Source organism: Lissotriton helveticus, chromosome 4_1 (assembly GCF_964261635.1).
Source record: "Lissotriton helveticus chromosome 4_1, aLisHel1.1, whole genome shotgun sequence".
Lineage (NCBI taxonomy): Eukaryota > Metazoa > Chordata > Amphibia > Caudata > Salamandridae > Lissotriton > Lissotriton helveticus.
This window is the reverse complement of record NC_136063.1, coordinates 1,434,597,191-1,434,603,719: the sequence shown is the minus strand read 5'-3', so window position 1 is coordinate 1,434,603,719 and position 6,529 is coordinate 1,434,597,191. Positions and strand designations below refer to the sequence as shown.

Below are 6,529 nucleotides of genomic sequence, written 5' to 3'. Positions count from 1 at the left end.
TAAATGAATAATTACATATGCACTCATCTCTTCAATGAGCCTTAGTGGCGCTTGGATCGCCAGTCCTGAGCGTGTCATTGGGAGCTGGCAGTCAAAGTGTAGGTGATTTGCATAGGTGAGGTGGAAACGCCGGCAGTTGCAAAATTATAAACAGTCCGTCTAGGTCCAGTCTCTACCGTGACCTTGATGTCTGGTGAGTGATGAGCCTCATGTCTGAAGTGAGAAGAATCTCTAGTAAGGGACTCCCCAAGATGCTGGACAGTGACTGTGTCCTTTTGGTGGATGTTTGCTCTGCCTCAAAGTTAGCATCTGATTTTTGTTTTCTAGATTGTTGAACTATCACTTGAAAGTGGCATCTTTCACATAAGGTCGCTTTTCAGCATAGATTTACATTTTTTGTTTGCAACCAGAATCTTCTGTACAAATGTCTTTCTCAGTCTTTGATCCAAGGTTGGTCCACGGAGGTAATTAGGTCATCATGATTTTCCCAAACATTAAGGTTGCATGGCTTTCCCCTGTAGTAGAGTGAGTGGTCTGTCTGTAAGCTCGAAGAGTATTACTCAAAACCTTGAGATGTAGCTTCTGTAATGCAGCATGCTTCACAGTTCTCTTTAGAGTACTCCTGAATCGTTCTACAATGCCATTGGCCTGGTGCCAAAGAGGAAGTGCCTTATCCAATTCTTTACATTCAGTGTCTGAACTCTCTGCTACTGAAAGGCAGGCTGTTGTCTGATTTCAAGATGAGGTAGAGGTGTGGCACAGCAGCCAGAGCGGCTGCCTTCGGAGTGCAATGCTCACTCTTCGATACATGGCACTGATGGCAGCTCTGCGTCATGTGACTCTTGACAATAGCTCACTTTATCTCCCCTGAGGACCCCAGTGTCTTGAAACCTTGTGGGGTGATATGTTTGCGCTTTAAGAGCAGGGGGACACCCCATGCCGCAAAGCCATCAAATCCATCAATAACATTTTCATGAGTAATGGATGAAGGATCTACCAATTGAAAGCAGTCCTAGTCATTAACAATGATAGTTGGCTGATGTCCATTCTCAATAGGACCGAATAAATCAACAGCTATTCTCTTCCAAGCATGTTTAGGCAATTCTGACACGCTTAAAGGGTGCTGAGTTGTGTGGGCTGAGACGTCACCTTTTACTCTCTTTTAACCCTTTCATTGAGATAAGGAAATCAGACTTGTCTTGAAGCACTCTGTTTGTGGCAGCTATTCCTCAGTGTCCCTCATGGACCACTTCAATTACTTGTTGTCGTAGACTCCAGAATGACCATTTGTGTATCTCGCAAAATTAGGCCTTCCTGAGATGCAGCCAGTTCATTTGACATTTCTGAACTTTATGTGCTCACTGCCACTGTGACCGTGCTAGTTCCAAGATTGTTGAGTAATAATGTCCTTCAGTTACAGCATATCCCTATCTTGTCTCATGGCAGTGACAATTCCTTCTAATGACATGGCAGCCTGTGTGCTCAATTTTACAAAAAAATGTACGTAGGCCTCAGCCGTCTTAGATGGGGTAGCAGGGCAGTTTAATGGTAAAATCCAGTAGGATTTTGATAATTCTCTGGATAGTGAACAATCGTGTAATTGTATTCTTGTAATCTCAGACCCCAGTGTTCAGTACAAAGAGGAATCTTGACTTTTGGATTGCAACATGTCTGTAGTGCTTGATGATTGTCACTACTGCAAAAGAAAGGTTTTCAGTATAAGAACACATGGAAATATTCACAAGCCCACCCCACTGCCAAGCTTTCTTTCTCAGGTTGTGAATAAGCACGTTCAGTTTGTGACAAGCTTTTACTGGTGTAAGCCATGCTATTCCTTTGAGCATTTGGCTATCTATTGTGCTGTGCAAGGATTATGCGTGACCTAACGGGGCTAGCATCGACTACAACCTCTGTATGGAGTTTGGGATCCAAGTAGGCCATTGAGTGGCATTCTCAATGGCTTGCTTGATTCTCTTCAAACTTTCCTCACACTTGCATGACCATTGAAGTGCAACATTCTTTTTCATCAGTTCTTGTATCAGTGCACCGAACATGGCAGATATGTATTTAGAACAGTAACTTGCCATTCCAAGGAATGAGCGTAACCTGGAAATGACCTGTAGGGGATTAGTAGTAAATAGTGCTTGCACTTTAGCTGGGTGAGGTGTCATAACCCAATCAGAAAAGATATGGCTAGAGAATTTCAGTTATTGTCTTATGGAATTGACATTTGTCAGCATTCAAAGCAAACCAGCATCACTTCGACATACTTGCATAAGAGCTTTGTCATGCTCTTTTGAATAGCTCTGAAGACTAACATCTCATCACTATAGTTGAAGGTGTTTACAACAGGCTGTATGATATGCCGACTGACGTCTTGGAAAAGTTCAGCAGCAGAGGATAAACCAAAACTGTTGCTTATATCTAAACCGACCAATGTATGTTTAGAGAAGGTTGCGATGTACCTGCAATTCTCTCCAAGTTCTAACTGGTAATATCATTTGAGATGAGAGAGAGCGAATAACTCCACTATTAAATTGATCATATCGGCCATGTGCGGGCCTATGTCCTTCTGTCTCGATTGCCTTGTTTGCCCAACGCATGTCAACACATTTGTACAGCTCCTTCACGTCTCTTTTAGGCACCACTACAAAGGGGAAAACCCATGGCGCTGGACCAGTGGGGTGCTCCATGATATCGTCTCTGCAACAAATTAAGTTCTTACACCAGCTTCTTGTAAGTGAAATGCAATTTGTCTAGGACTTTGGGCTACAGGATGAACATACTAATTTACATTTAACTGTACTTTCATACTCTGGAGCTCAAATGATTGCAGTTTTAAGAAAGTAGTTACCACCATTGGTGGACAGCAGTGGTCTCTAACGCTTCTTGATGAACTAGCTTATACAAACCATCTCTAGAGCCTTTTGACGTGCTGGCTTCATGGTCCACCTTGACAGGTGGTGCTTTGGTCACACCCTTGCTCTCCATTGGAGTTCTTTATTTTAATGGAGATCTGTAGAGTTCTTCGGAGCCCCCACTAGGCAGCTTTGGTGGCGAGTTGCTTCTGTTTATGGACATTTCTGCAACCAAAACCACAGCCCTCCCTCTAGGGTCACTTCACAGCAGGCAGTGGTATGATGACTCTTTATTTGTCTCGATAAGTAGACCAGGCTTTTTGTGTTGGAATGATTTGATGAGCTGATAACATTATGATGTTCAATTGACTTTTCTCTTTAATGTCTCGTAAGTACCTGGTTGATTTCTGCTTCATAGCACATCAGGTTACAGCTTAACTTGCTTTGGGTTATCACAATACGCTGATCTTCAAAATCTGATTGCACCCTCGTTTAGTGTTGTCACTCCGTATGACATATAGCATTAATTTGCGTAGTAGCCCAGTTTCTCTGTGGTATTTTAATTTGAATCTCGGCCACCATGGTGTACATTTTCAATAGTGCTTTCTTTATCTTTGAAAGCTTTACACAACCTGGCATTGGGTTGTGACTCCACAGGTGCCAGCGCTGAGTTTTCACTTGGTCTGCGGCGCATGTGGCACGCACATGCAGTTTGCTGGGCTAGTGCAAACTCCCTGGGAGGGTACTACTGATCTACAGGTTACTTAACCCCTTTTCATCGCTTGTTGTAGTGTCCTACCCAGCCCTGGACATTCGCCAATGACATTACCACACACAGAGTAATTGTACAAGTCTTTATTCTTAAGCATGTGGGTAAGAACCTAATGTTCTAAACCTGCATCTTCATTACCTTCTACCGCTTGCGTCGTAGGTCTATGGAGTCAATCGGGAACCAAAAAGGTTTTCATTCTTTGTTCACCACACTACACACACCGCATGCACTCAGTTTAACCATCCCACCTTCCAAGCATCAGGTTCACCGAACCTTACGCAACAAAGGACAGTTTTAAAAAAAAAAAACTTTATTTTGCATTTAGGTATAAGTAAAGCAGTACACTAGGGCAATTTGAATCATTTGGCAAGTACAAGTAGATAGAATACACACTGTCAAGGGCTCACTGAATACACACTGTCAAGGGCTCACTGAATACAGAGTCAAGGGCTCACTCAATACACACTGTCCAGGGCTCACTCAGTGCTACACAATAGTCACACGTTGCATAAAGCAAGTCTCTCGACTTCCAACATATTTCTCACTGTCAAGGGCTCACTGAATACACAGTCAAGGGCTCACTCAATAATCACTGTCAAGGGCTCACTCAGTGCTACACAATAGTCACACGTTGCATAAAGCAAGTCTCTCGACTTCCAACATATTTCTCATTACAAAAGTTCAGAGCTCCAATTCGCATAAGCTATATTCATAATCAAGGCATGTAACTACATCAACCGTGCGAAGTATCAGAAAATGGGAAATGGGTTTAGTATCCTATGTAGTGGACTATTAACATGCACCTGTAGTCTGCCTAACCCACCCCGATAGGACTATGCCCTGTTCTTTTTGTGTGTTGGGGGGGGGGGGGGGGGGGGGGATCTTGCCGCTGTGTCTCCAGATATCTTTAGGCCTGGAGGTGGGAGGGACCGTTGTTGCGTATAGGTCTGTGGAACAGGACGCCATGCTCTCTAGCCATCCCTTCACAGAGGGCACTGTCTTGTCACCCCAATGAATGGATACATCTCTTTTGGCCACGAAATAAGCTAATGGCCACAAATCTGTGAGTCGCCCATGGGAACTGCGCTACATATCCCAACAGGACAATTTCTGGCAAAGGAATCGACGGAATCCGAACAATGCCACTCACTATCTTATGTATTTCTACCCAATATGAGTGTATGCGCGGTCAGGTCCAGGAGAGGTGGGCGAAGTCTGCCTGCGGGGCGTTGCATCTTGCACAATGGTGTGGTCTGGCAGGGTCTATCCTGTGGAGTCTGGAGGGGGTAATGTATATTCTATGTAGAAACTTGAAGTGAATTAATTTGTGGCGGCTATTAAGGGAAACCTTTTTCGTAACTGCACAGCAGACAGCCCACTGCTCGTCTGTTAACCATCTACCTAAGTCGGTCTCCCAGGCAGTGCGTATTTTGTCATTGTTGATCGGTATGATGGCAGCGCATGCCTTATAGAGCTGGGACACTAGATGTACCCCTCTTTCGCTGCCTATCACTGTCGTGAGTGGGGGAAAGGGAGGTGGTTCCAGAGGGTAGTCTGGCAAAGCAGCTCGCAGGGCTGAACAAATCCGTAGGAGGACGAATCTGTCCATGAAAGTGGCGCCAGGGAACAAGGACTCGCTATCGGGATTAAAAAAAGGCCATCTGGAAATAAATCTCCTAGTTTAGTAATATCAAATTTAGTGCATATCTTCTGTAGGAGCTTTTCGCTAGTTATAGGTATACATTTAGGGTTCGGGAGTGGGAGATCAGAAGAATATAGCAGTGGCGTGTGTGTAATGCAATGCAGCTTCTCCCATGCCCAACTCTAGTGGTAGATGCGGGTTGTATATCTTTGGGGAAGCTATCCGTTAATATCGCTGCTAAAGTGTCCGGGAGGACTAGGTCAGACTCTGGCCAGAGGAACGGAATTCTAGCGTCTGGGTGATAGCATGTCTGTTCCTAACTGCACTGTGCTGCTAAATAGTACAGTTGCAAATCAGGGACCCCGAATCCACCTCTATCGCATGGGAGCGTCATAACCCGCCAGTCTACCCTGGCGTTTCTGCCACCCCATAGTAATCTGATTTAGTGTGATCAGAGGGTCAAAAAGAATTTATTAAGGAGAGGCATCGGGGTGTTTTGAAATAAATATAAAAATTTGGGAAGCACGACCATCTTAATGAGGGACACTCGCCCAGCCATGGATAGTGGGAGCTTGAGCCATTTTTGGGTTTCGCCTGCCGAAGGCTGCTGCGCAGCCTTTCAGCGCAGGTGAAATCCTATGTTGACAATAAGCACTTCGGGAACGTCCCCCGGCTCTCATTGGCTAGCCATTGAGTGCCGGATCTGTCCGTCAAGGCCGGACCAGATTCGGGGGCGTTCCCGTGATTTTTTCCCAGGGCGGAGTTACGTTTTTTCCGTTCCCTCCCCTTTCACTGTAAGTGAATTCAGATGCGCTGTCCATTCCCGCCCCCTCCGTGTGCCTTTCCGCCCCCCCTCGCTGTCCTGTGCACGTTTCCCGCCGTCCGTGTCTTCTCCCGCCCCCTCCCGCCGTCCTTGTCTTCTCCCGCCCCCCTCCCGCCGTCCGTGTCCTCTCCCGCCCCCCTCCCGCCGTTCGTGTCCTCTCCCGCCCCCTGTGTCCTCGTAGGTGCTTGTTTTAGGTGAAAAGGGCACACACGGTTGTGAATTCCAGATTTCCGCTGACACAGGTTGCACAGCGGCCTCCCTATTACTCAGCTTCATCTGTATAGTGTTTGGAGCAGAGGTGGGCGACAGTCTTCTTGGGTACATAAAAGCATTGCTATCCAGATAGTCCCCTGAGCTGTCTGGCAATGGATCAGTGTTACTCCTTTTTGCTGCGAAGTGCAATCTTAACCTCCTTGCCATTTCGTCTTCCCGAG

The 6,529-nt window shown here is 45.8% G+C and overlaps 1 protein-coding gene across 3 annotated transcripts in view; it reads left to right on the top strand.

The window, feature by feature from the left end:
* The window catches only part of DEK (DEK proto-oncogene), a 344,099-nt gene that overhangs the window by 2,657 nt on the left and 334,913 nt on the right, over window positions 1–6,529 (top strand). The gene's annotated exons all lie outside the window — the stretch shown is intronic.